Here is a 13,798-nt window from a genome sequence, read left to right as displayed (position 1 = left end):
CTCCGAATTTCAAAAATTCAACATCCCCTGCTCGTCAAACAACTAAACCAAAAAATGGATGGCTACAGTTTGTAGAATAACTAAATTTTTTTTATTCAATTGGCCTTGGCCATTTGGTAGTCGATTTTTCAGCATTTTCTTTTAATAAGTTGTATATCTCATCATAAGATGTCCACGGATGTGTCCTAAATATTTGTTATAATTATGGCTCAAAAAGATACCAAGATCCATAGATCATTACTAGAGGTGTACATGAGTCAAATCAAGTCGAGCTTGGCACAACTCGACTCGGCTCGGCCATTAGTTGACCCCAGCTTAAACATAGCTCAGCTCGGTCCTTGAGCCTGTTTGGCCAGCTCGACTCGGTTCGAGCAGCAGCTCGGGCCAGTTCGAGCCAAGTTTGAGTCAAGATCAAGCCTGTGCGGCATTTTCACAAACACATGGAGTGCACTTTCAATTTCTTATTGTATGTAAAACAATAGCAGTTGTTTACAGGTATTTCATCAAACACCTTGTAGGCAACATCAAAATCAAGAAAAAAAGGGTATTTGTTTCATATACATACCTTCCTTGCCACCGGTCAACACTTCGTTGAGTCATTTCGTCGAACACTTAGTGAGCAACATTAATATCAAAGTAACCGAGTCACTGAACAAGTTTGATCCGAGTTCAATTCGAGCTAGGGTTTGATTCGAGTCAAGTCGAACTCGGGCAAGCTCAAACTCAATTTGAAATTTTTTTCAAGCTCAAAAAATCTGTTCGACTCGGCTCGAACTCCGTTTTGAACCGAGTCGAATTGAGCTTTTTCGAGTCAAGTCAAGCAAGCTAAACGAGCTAATTCGGTTTCTATACAACCCTAATCATAACTCAATCAATAATTGTCATGCCAATCTTGAATTCCCATGGACTCATTGAGGAATCACTCTTTACAGGACCTCTATCCATATATGTTTAAGGTGACACCACATATTAGCTAAGACATGTCATTCTATCGATTAGGAACACATGATCTACGGTTGAGATATTCCCTATCATATCTACATGACTAATTTAGGACTCATATTATTTTCCATCACAAGCAATATTAATAATATAATCACTAGCTTTTTAAGTATTTAAAATATTATGATTTTATAAAAACTAATCATTTTTAGTTATCAAAACAGCATATGGAGTGCCACTAAGACCACGTGAGGTTTATATTCAAATCCCCCCTCTTGGGGTTGTTTGGCACCATGATTTTGACGGTATTTCAAATCCCTATCAGTTAGTCACCATAAAGTAACTCGGTATTTCAAATCTGCTCAAAGAAAGGGTTCGAAATCCAAATTGGAAGCTAGGATTTCATCTAAAATCTCTTCATGAGTCGCATGTATAACATGTGTGTCACTAGGCTATTAATTTATTGGGCATGTGGCCCACCGATGATGTCACAAAATAATCATATTATCAACTGCATCACTAAAATTACTTCAATAGGATGATTTGCGCAGTCCAAACATTGTATCAGGTAAATCAATGGTTAGTCACTTGATTGTGATCCTATACTTGAGGCCCATCTGAGACTTGAAATTTAATCACGTTTTGCCAAAGTATATATTTCCTTAGACTTATTATAATCATTGTGTCAAACATTACATACGTATACTCATTAAAGATATTAAAGTTGATTTTGTAATTAAGTTTAAAACCTGTAAATATGTTATGCAAAGCTACCGCTGGATTACGGGGATTCTAAATCCAAGGTGTCAAATACAACCGGAGGATCCCAAATTCAGATAATTCCTAATCTAAAGTATTTCAAATCCAAGGTGTCAAATGAGGCCTCAATTTTTTCTTAATCTAAAAAAAGTAAATATTTTCCGAGTGACTTAGTTCAAGTTAAACTAAGGCACGTCAAATTAGCCTAGTTATCCAGCCAACTAGATGAGTCTTACTAAGTTAAGACTGAGTCTGGCTCAACTGCTAGGGATACGGCTCCAAGTCTCATTGAGTCAAGCTGACTGGACTGAGTCTCGAGTTATCCAAAAAGGTCACATCAATGGAAAAGCTGCTCCATTCCTTCCAAATTACTGAGGAGATGGCTCTATTACATTACGTGCTGTTCTACTAAGCTTCCATTAATGAGAGACGAAATCAGTACTCATTGGGGATATTGACCCGGTGCTTTTTTAGCAGTGCTGATGTGGTATATATTCTCCAGGTAGGATGCAGATTGAACCCAGCACCTCTGGATATGTGGAGACCACAATGATGACGACAACGTATGTGTTTTATCCACACCGTTCATCTATTTTTCTAGAGCATTTTTGGGTAAGATCTCGTAATTAAAGCACATTCAAAACTCAGGTGGACCCACCGAAAGAAACAGTGGAATTGAATGCATGCTTTTGAAAAGTTTTTTAAAGCCACGGAAGTCTTGGATGAAGCTGATATTTGTGTTTTCCCTTTATCCTTCATTTATATCTGAGTTTGGGTCATCTGCTTGTCACAAATAAGGAAATCCTACTTTACTGTGATTGGTCCATGTCATCATTAATATTGCCAATACTGGTGCATTAAATGTGGTGCGTGGTCCACTTAGATTGTAACAAGTAAGATTTTCCTATGGCAAGCAAAAGGATCCAGACTCTTCATGGCTGTGTTACCTTATAGAGAGGTTTAATGACAAATAAACATCACTACGAGCTTAAGAAAATTTTAACGGCATTATCCCCATGGTTTCCTCTGGTGTGGCCCACTTGAGTTTTAGCTATCATGCCATATAATGATCTGGCAAACGGATGGACGGCATGGATAAAACACATACATCACGGTGGGCCCCCACAGTCTTTACAGCACGTGGTCGGAAACGGATTGGCTACTCCCCCGGGCACCAACCCGGGGCTGGTGGTCGGTGCTCTGTGGGACCCACCATGATGTATGTATTTCATCCATTCGGTTCATCCATTTTTAAAGATCATTTTAGGGCTTGATACAAAAAATGAGAGGTATATAAATCTCAGGTGGACCACACCACATGAAAACAATAGTGATTGGATATCCACCATTAAAATCCATCTAAGGCCCGATGTACTGTTGTTTATTTGACATCCAATCTGTTGATTAGATCATACAGGCCCAGATGAAGGGAAAAAACAAAAATCAGCTTCATCAAAACTTTTATGGGCCCGAAAATTTTTTTAATGGCCGAAGCTCATTCAACACTATTTCCTGTAATGTGGTCCACTTGAGATTGGTATATACCTAATTTTTGGTCTCAAATGATCTGTAAAAATATATGGCCAGCATGGATGAAACACATACATCATGGTGGGGCCCACAGAGCACCGACCACCAGCCATTGGCTGGTGTCAGGGGGAGTAGCCAATCCGTTTCTAGTCTGGGTTGACCGTGCAATCCGCGACCCTCGGCGAAATGGAAGCACAGATATACTGCGTTTCAGGTCAAAGTCGTTCGAGGTGAATCGTCGACGAAATCAATTTGTATGACTTTGAAGGTGAGAGCACGTGTGGAGTCGGTTTCGGTTTCAAACAGCAATTGCTGGGAAGTTACGGTGCTGTGCACCGCCTGCAATTTGCACCTTAGGTTCCCCGTTTTCAGTTTGGACACGTAATGGACATTGGGGCCTATCGTTTGGTGATCTGAACCGTTGTTATTATGGACCCACTTAGGTGGACCATGCACTTAAAAACACTAGGATTGAAAGAATCATAGACCTTCGATAGGTGAACAACAAATGGACGGTTAAAAAGTGTACTGGGTGGATCTTTCTAGTGTTTCTGGCAATGGACACGTGGCGGTATGTGCATGAGATCCACCCCCATTCATCTGACGGCCAGGGGCCCAAAAAGAAGGCGATTCAATCCTAGGTTGGCCACGCTAAAGGAAACAATATAAAAGCATGCCTAAAACTTCCAAATTCATGTGATGTGGCCCACCTGTGTATTGGATTGGCATGATTTTGGGGTGTCCTTTCATTTATAGTGGAGAGTTTGGAATGAATGGATTGGATGGAGTATACACAAAACAATGGCTCCACGGACAATGTGAAAATGTCTAATGTTGTGTCCCCATCCCAGCTGTTCCTGTGGTGTGGATATAGGTATAGCCCTACTTTTTAGCTCATGGTCTCCGGACTTACGGCCGTAAGTAACTTTAGATAAGTTACTTTACATAAGATACTTATGCTTCGGTTAACTTTATTTTGGTTTTTACTTATCCAACATATAAGTATATTGGGTAAATAAAATACTCATCCACCAAAAAAATAGTATATAAATAAGAAAGTATATCTGGTTTGCTAAATCACATAAGCACTTGTCTCTCAAGTTTGTACTGTTCCCCCTTATTATCCACTTTCCATCATGAGAGCCCAATCTTTGCTGTGGACCGTTCTTTATGTTGGGCCCACCTTAGTCCTATCCTCAATATGAACCATCCATCGCGTGGGACCTGCTTTCAATGTGAACCATCCACCTTGCCTGGTCCACCTTTAATGTGGGGGCTATCCATCATGCGGAACCTACCTTGAATGAGCCCACCTCTAATGTGGACTGTCCATCATGCAGGCCCAACTACAATGTGAATCGTCCTTTAAGTGAGGCCCTCCTGGATGTGGGTCATTCATCATTAGGGGCCGACCTTTCGATGTAAATTGTCCTTATGTGGAGCCCACCTTGATATCGGTCATCTAATATGTGAGGCCTAACATCAATGTTATTGTCCATCATGTGGGCCCCACCTTTGATGTGGGCCGCTCATCATGCATGACCCACCTTGGATGTGGGTCATTCATCATCAACACCTTTGATGTGGATTGTCCATTATGTGGGGCCCACCTTGATATGGGTCATCCATCATGTGAGGCCCACAATCAAAATAATTTGTCCATCATGTGAAGCCCACTTTCAATGTCCACAGCCCATCATATAGAGCCCCACCTTTGTTGTGGACTTTCCATCGTATAGATCCCACCTTCAATGTAGGCCTTCCATTGTTCAGAGCCCACCTTATATGTGGGTCATTCATCATTAGGGGTGACTTTTGATGGGGACCATACATCATATGGTGTCCACCTTTAATGTTATTGTCCATTATGTTGAGCCACCTTCAATATCCACAACCCCTCATTTGGAGCCCACATTTGATATGGATTGTCCATCATGTGGGCCCCACCTTCAATGTGGTGTCTACCTTTGACATGGACAATCCATTATTTGGGCCCACGTTGATGTGGGCCATCCATAATGTGGGGCCCACTTTTGATGTGGACCATCCATCATGTGGCCTCACCTTTGATGTGGTCCAGGTATGATGTGAGGCCTCTTTTGATATGGACCATCCATTATCACATGGAGAGAATCTTTAAGGGCTCTTTTGGATCTTAAGTTGCTTAAGATAAGCTACTTATTCCACAAGTACCTTAATCGTAGTTTCTATTTATTAAGAAGATATGTATGAGAAACAACAAATTTATGCGAGTATCCTCACTTTCATGTCTCCTTGTGCCTCTCTACAACAACTTATGAAAAAGTAGAAAAGTTAATAATAATAATATAAAATAAAATAATTGAAATATTAAGTATTTAAGTAAAAAAGTTACAACTAATCAAAAACCAAACTTATATGAAATAAGTTACTTATCTATTTTTCTAAATAGAAAAAATAATAACTTATTTGATGGTATCCAAATGGAACTTAAAAAAGAAGCTTAAGGTGATAAGGAGATTTCATCAAGTTACTTTTGCAATTGTGCTTACCAAACTAACTTAATATAAAAAAGTATTTTATTGGCTCACATAAGTTAAAACATTTTGCTTATTTTGTGGTGTTCAAATGGGCCTTTCATGTCTAGCCCATTAGATAAACACCGGAGCCTAGGACCACCCATGCCATCCCCGTGGTCTAAGGTATCCATTTCAAGTACGCTGGATCCACTCCTCAAATGCTCGGTCCACTCGTGTTACAAAGGTTGGGCCCATCTATCGATCTTTTGGGCTGATGCAGGTTCAGATCTTGCCCGATTACCATTGGGTCGTAAAGCACGATTCAGCTCATGGGCTGGAGCTCCGCACAAGCCAAGCCCAAAGAAAGTTAGCCTTGGGTTAGGTGGGCCATCCTACCCCATTTTCCACCTTTGCCCATGGTCCATGCAAAGCAATGAAAACGCTTCAAAGAACCGAGAAAAATACAGAATACTCGACCAAGATAAACGGTATTCCTTAATTGGATCTACAATCATAAAGGACGTGTCCATCTTAAAGCGATCTAGACTGTTCATCAAGCTGGCCTATATAATTGACGCCTATGCTTGGAAGATATGCCCAACTGTCCCATTAGACTCTTCAGTTAATCATCCATTAGTAAAACACTTGTCAAAATCTTAGGATCCTGGAGCTGGACATTTTGTATTATGTCTGTCACGCCCTCCATAATTCCGATATAGAACGTCCACCCTTAGACCCGAATTAAAGACCATGATGCATACATCAAGTGCATGAAAATCATATGTTTAATTACTTTTCAAAGACTTAGTTTATATGTAATCTAAGTCCAAAAACTCAAACATTCTGCAAGACATTCCAAATTCAATTATTCAAATCATACACGTATACCAACCGCTAAGATAATTTATAATAATTCAGTCCACATGTTTATAACATTCACAAAAGCTAAGCATTCTACTATAGCCCATTCATTTGGAGCTTTATCATACCATTGACTAACAAATACTTTATCCATTCATAACTCCCGGTTACTCAATTAAAATCAATTTAGAAATATAGCTAAATAAATAACATAAATTTCAACTAAACACGCTAGTGATTTAACACGTTCAACTCATATTCTTCTATATAGGGCCACTATTCTCATGGATCATCTATTAGTTTACTTTCATGCCCTGAAACTTGAGCAATTGTTTCATCGTCTACTAAATCCGTACAATTTTTCCATCAATATAACGTCAACTTGTCATGCCCGATGAACGAACTCATCACGGTTCATGCACATCATAATTAAAATATGGATGTATGAATGTCATGAGATGTAAGAATGAATCAAGTGGATTGATTAGTTCATTTGCTTGAGTTGGATTCCATCAACCCGCATATCCCCTTTTAGGGTAAGCTTCCACATATTGTTGGCATCTAAGGATGGTCCTCTAGGTCATCGAGTATTTTAAGTACCTATAGGTCATCCACGGAAAGCCCCTCAAGTATTCAATGTAAGTATGCAATGCATGAAATGTATGCATGAGAATGATTGATGTGTCATATTAACAATTGTCACATATATAGCAGCACGTTTCAATAATAACATTCCAATTATAAAAAAATTCAACAAAAGTACTTGATACAAAAAATTACAATCAACAAAATCATCAAACAACTACTTTAATCACAACGGAGATGAAACATGTGGGGATCACTCACCTAAAATCTAGTGATGTGGATTCTGAAATGTTGTCCATATAACAATCAGTTTGCAATCACCTAAATAATTGGAATTTAAATCATATTTCTATTGGTATACATCAATACAATCAATACACCCATGGTTAATCATTTCTCAAAAACTGAAATTTATATAGAAATCAAATCAGCGTCATTTACTTTCTTTTCTTCCTTTTTCCTCCATAAAATTTTGAAATGGTTTCTTTCCAATGTGAGGCCTACTCAATTAACCAAGGTTTTTTTTTTTTTTTTTCATCCCAACATTATAAGAAAATCAAGTTTATTAATAATTTACAACACATAATTAAAATATCAAAGTTCTAAACAAACAAAAGATTCTAGTGTATTGTTGATTGGTTGAACCAAACAATCCATACTACCTTCGATCGAACAAATTAAATCCGAAACCATTCTCTGAATACTTTTTACCCATTTTGATCAGTCGAGACTACTTGATCGAAATAACCCTTCGATCGGTGGAATTGATCTATTGATCGATCGAACACATTTTGATTTTTGATATTTATTTGTTGGACCATTTGGGTTGTTTTCGACTGGTCGAAATGATCACTTTAAAAAAAAAAAAAAAAAAACATGCACACACACCCCCACACAGTAGGGGTGCACACGGGTCGGTTCGGTCTGGTTCTGGGGTGAAACCGGAACCGAACTGTTCCTAACGGTTCCATGATTTTGGGAACCGGAACCGGACCATTAGTACCCTAGAACCGAGTCGGAACCAGACCGTGAAAAACGGTTCGGTTCCGGATCGGGTCCACAGTTCTGGCCTAAAAATCAAGTCATTTTAAATTTTTAGATGTTCAGGAATCTGCCATTAAAGAAATAGCAAGAATGGCCTTTCTTACATCAAAAGCCCTCCGATGCTAGGTGAATTATATTTTGTGAACACTGTAATCAGCATCCTCTGACATCAAGCTCTCCTTCTAGTTCTCAAATTCCGATCCACCAAACACCAACTGTTTTATCCCGATGAAACTACCAACAGAACACCAAATAGCCATCGGTTTGTCTAAAAGATGAAACAACGAGACCATTTTAAGGTTTATCACTGTTCAAAAGCTGAAAAATTAAAATAAAATAAAATAAAAAATGCCATTCAAGATTTATATAGGTCAGCCCAACATTAGCATGCAGCTTCATGTCCTACATTTATGGTCCAAATGCCACAACACTATCGTGTGGTCAAGCCCATATTGCCCAAAAAAGGGTGCAGATACCTAAAACTATATCATCAAGAAGCTATACAAAGACAGAGATAGAGAATTGCTTCAGTCTCTATTCCATGGGACACCATGATTTTGTACCGCTTAATCAAAGCATAAGTAGACATGATATCTTAAATGGCAAATGTGAAAAATGTTTGGATCTACGGTTTGGGTAACGGTTCTGATATACGGTTCGGGTCACGGTTTGGTTCAATGGTTTGGTTCGGTTCTACAAGGCCTTAAACCGGAACCAATCCATATTCAACGGTTTTCCAAATTTTGGAACCGGAACCGGAACCGGTGCTATCTAGAACCGAACCAAACCAGACCGATCCAACGGTTCCGGTCTAGTTCCACGGTTCTACCGGTTCGATGTGCACTCCTACCACACACTCATGTCATAGTAGGATTTCACCACCTATGGGCACTCGAACCCTTGAGCAAGTGTTGAAACTCCTGGGAGTCTACCATTGGAGCAAGAGTAAGGACCTTATGTGGAAATGATCACTTGACCGTTCGAACCAACCTTGCTAGCAGACGATCTAGACTTCATGACTTTTATAAGTCCAGACGATTTAGAATTTATGACTTTTATAAGTTTTCTTATTTTTTCTAATTTCTTTGTTTTAAATGATCTATTGATCATATGGGATAGTTTTGCACTATCCATTAACCTCACAGAATTTCAATTTGGGAATGGGAATAAATTGCTTAGATCCAAACTATTCAGTTTTTCAAAATATAATGCAAAGTATAATAGATACGATTCTACCATTTTCTCTTTATGGCCCATCAAACGGCCAGATCTATCCATACTTTCTGAATGACAAGTTAAATCTATTTAAGAATAAACATAAATGGTGGGGATCAGATTTGATCCGTCATATAACCATTATATTAAATTTCATGTTTGTGATTAGATCTAATAAAAATAGTCCATTCACTTATTAGATCGATATGAAAATTAAGGATACAGTATTTTTTGGCCCTTAGAATTAAATGATCTGTTCAGATCTATCATAAAATCAATCTTCCAACCTCACCTCCAATCGAAAGTCATGGCATTCAAAGTTGTTACAATTTCCTATCCAATAACAAGGACCACCAAATGAATGGTCTAGATCACTGAATCACTCAAAGCTGTAACGTGGGTGGCTGAGTCAGTGAGTCAAGGTAAGATTCGACTACATTGGTCCTGGTTTCCACCTGTTCCATATAAGGAAGCCATGGGGCAGGTAGATTATTTTGATATGTAGTGTATTCAATGGGAGTCTGACAAGTGTCTTTAAATTGTTCATTCATTTTATATAATGTGACCCCACTTTATGATTGGATCAGGCCAAAAGTCAGGCTGGGCCATGCATCACGGGCCCTTGCCCGACTGGCCTGAATACTAGGCCTAGATTTCTAACGTGAGCCATGAACTTTGGAAATTGGGCTTGGGCTACACTGGGAAAGCGGTCAGCCCACCATGTTCAATAATTGGCTAGGGCTGGGGCTTGACCCTTATATAGAGGCAAGCCCATTTTCAAAGTAGGCCGAATACTGGAACCCATGACCTCAGTATTGAAACCCACAGCCACAAGGTCTACCACTAAGCTATGAGTAGGACCCATAGTTTGAGTAACTTCAAAAGGACCTAAGGTAAGTGGGGATCTGCCTCTTCATATTTTTATTAAATCTACTCCGTCCATCGGATGCCAACCCTTGACATTACACATTAAGTGCTCGCTAAAGAAATCTTCCCAATCCAAAACTCAAGTCCGCTATAGCATTAGGGCTGAAAGTTGGGCAGGTTCAACCCGACTAACCCGTGACCAACTCGATATTGGGTTGGGCTTGGGCAGGATGTATGGGATTTGTTCTCGGGCTTGGCCCATACAAACACCAACCCGATAAAACTTGGGTTGGGCTTAGGTTGAGGTCTCGGGTTGCCCAACCCAACAAGGACCCGATCAATATATAAGTTTCTTATAAATTAATTATAATTGAGTGTGAATTGTCTGTGTTGAAGGCACAAGAAATTCTAATGCCATGGGGTTTCATTGGTCGACGTCATATCCGATAACTCAAGCTAGCAAGATACGCCAGATTTCTCTCTCCCAAATATATTACTTGATACACAACACGACTTTTAAAGGAATAGTTATCTTATATTTTACCTTGTTTGTTTATAAAAAATAAACTTCTTTATGATAAATAACTACATATATAATTAATAAAATTATAGGTAAAAAAAATAAAACTTGTATTGAAAATATAATAGACTAATGTAATAATTAATGAAAATATTAGCATATACCTGCCGGACCAACCCCGCCGAGCCGGCTTAGGTTGGGCTTGGGTTGAGAATTCCCAACCTAAGGTTGGGTCGGGTCGGGTTGGGTTGGGTCGAGGTATATGAACATTGCTTAGGGCTATGGTTGATCACCAACCACGCCCAACCTGCGACTTTCAGTCCTACATAGCATGCAGAACAAATGAACTGGGATGCCGACTATAGGTCTCTATTTGGGTCAGCTTAAGGTGTGTATAGCCCATCCAAGCCGTTCATGCAGTGACAAAATGCAACATAAGGGACTTTCCAAAACATGGTCAATCTGAACCGTTTGTGTAAAGAATTTGCGGAGATCTGCTAAAACACATACCTTTCTTTGGTTCCTCTCCAGGAGCGAGTAAAATCTCCCCTTAAACCCTTATAATAATGGAATTTTTATTTATTTATTTTTTAAATTCTTCAACTGTAGAGATTATTTAAACACCCTAGAAAATAAATCATTTTTATAATTTTAAACGAATGAGAATTTCCTAAGTCACGTGCATGCATGCACGTAAGAGACCCTTCACATACCACACATGTATCAAAGCGGCACATGCACGTGCAATCTAATCCATCCATTGAGTTGGCCCAACCACACCAAGACTCTTATTTGACTTCAATCTTAGACTTGACAGGTACACCCAATTGATCTGACTTCAGGTCTTCAAGAATAAGACCCGGTTCTTAACTATGGGACATGAAATGACTCATACGTACCAAATTAACCTAGTTACAGTTATGGGTACTACAAGACCCGACCTGAACCTGACAAGTTGACAGCCGTTGATCCTATTTCTATATTAGAAAAAGCTTGTACTGTAAATCATTTGTGATGCTTCTGGACAACCACCACCAACTACTTACCGGTTAATGGTAGAAATTCACGCTTGTATTCTTTATGCTTACTTCAGATGAAATCAAAGTCACACCAAGAAATAGCATCCCCTTAGACCGTCCATCCTGTGGGCCCTACTATGAATGTGGACTGTTGGTGTGTCTTTTTCTCAACGTTTACTTAAAGGCACCAATCGAGGGTTTGGATGGTTCTAAGGAGATTTTTAGAGAATGATCATTCCATGGTGGGGCCATCTGAGAAATCTATAAACACACTCCTCGGATCATTAATCAATGGCAATTAATTCATTTAGGATGGGCCGGAGTCCAATGTTCGAGTTGGGTGATCCTAACCCTTGATTTGTAGACTTAAATGCAAAATATCGTTGGGTTTCTTTAAGATAGACCATTCAGTCATTCTACCATTCATGCATATGGGCCACAGATCGACCATGCACCAAAGATACCTCTTGATGGGATGAATCCTAACCGTTCAATGCATATGAACCATCATGAATTTGTGGCCAACACATTGAACGGTTAGGATTCATCTTTTTTCACATGGGCCATACATAGGGGCTCATATCATGGACAATTTGGATCAAGGAACCTACGGCCCGAGTTGTCCAAACCAAAAGCAAGACTCTGGCCCAGGCCCAGACCGTTGTCATGTTTTCGGTGGAGACAAAATGCCCATTTGCGGAACTTAGGGACCCGATAAGTAATGTAGGGTTTAAGGCCCTACATGATACCCCGGCTCGACCCACCTATTCTCCGATGTTGGAATGGCTTGGGACAGGCTCGGCCCTAGATTCATATCTCTAGAAGGATGGGCTTGGCCAGGTTTACAGATCATGGCCGGAGTCGAATTTTCTGCAAAAGAAGCTTTGTGGCAAAAGTTACAGATGAAGCCATAGAAGTTTTGGATCAAGCTGATATTTGTGTTTTCCCTTCATCCAGGCCTATGTGGTCTTATGAACAGGTTGGATGGCATATGGACATCATGGTGGGCCCCAGGAAGGTTTGAACAGTAGGTATCATTATGAATGTTACTTCCTGTGGTGTGGTGCACTTGAGCCATCGATCTACCTCATTTTTGGGCTTATACTCTAAAATGATCTGGATAAATGGATGGACGGCGTGGATATAATCCACACATCTAGGTGGGCCCCATGGAACCCCTGGGTGGACCGAGTCTGACCTAGCAGGGCACGACGCGGTGGCATGACGCGGTCCACTTCCAGTTAGCCCACCTACGTCCTATCCATTCCTTCTTCTAGAAAGGCTCGCGGATTAGGTGTGGCCGACAGTGCGGCCCTTTCTGTAGGGCCCACCTTGATATATTTATTTCATATCCATACCGTCCATCCGTTTTTCTAGATATTTTAGGATATAATTCCAAAAATTAAATAGATCTAAACCTCAGGTGGAACATACCATAGGAAACAGTGGTGATTGAACGCTCCACCATTAAAAACTTTCTAGGGCTACAACAGTTCCAGATAAAGATAAAATTTAATTTTTCCCCTTCATCCATTTTTTATTTTTTTATTTTTTTATTTTTTTTACCTCACCAATAGTTTGATGGAAAATAAAAATTACGAAATCATAACCCTAGGAATTTTTTAATAGTGAGACGTTTCTTATAGTGTAGTCCACATGAGATTTTTTACTTTTAATTTCTAGTATGATTCAATAAAAGTATCTTTAAAAAGGGATGGACGGAATAGATATATAACATATTTATCAATATGGGCCCCATGGTAAGGGACGCACTGTATTGAGTGAGGCCGGGGCGTACCTAATTGGTTCCGTCAATTACCCCTGACGAGCCTTTCTCGCGCGCTGTTGGCGCCAACTGACAAACCGGAAAAACGGGAATGCTATTTGTAGCCCTGCACATGTATATGCCAGAACAAGCACCCCACACTTAATGACTTCGAACACTTTAGAAGGATCTG

The sequence above is a fragment of the Magnolia sinica genome, chromosome 5 (genome assembly GCF_029962835.1).
Source record: "Magnolia sinica isolate HGM2019 chromosome 5, MsV1, whole genome shotgun sequence".
Lineage (NCBI taxonomy): Eukaryota > Viridiplantae > Streptophyta > Magnoliopsida > Magnoliales > Magnoliaceae > Magnolia > Magnolia sinica.
The sequence above is the reverse complement of the archived record's forward strand: the minus strand, read 5'-3'. Positions refer to the sequence as shown.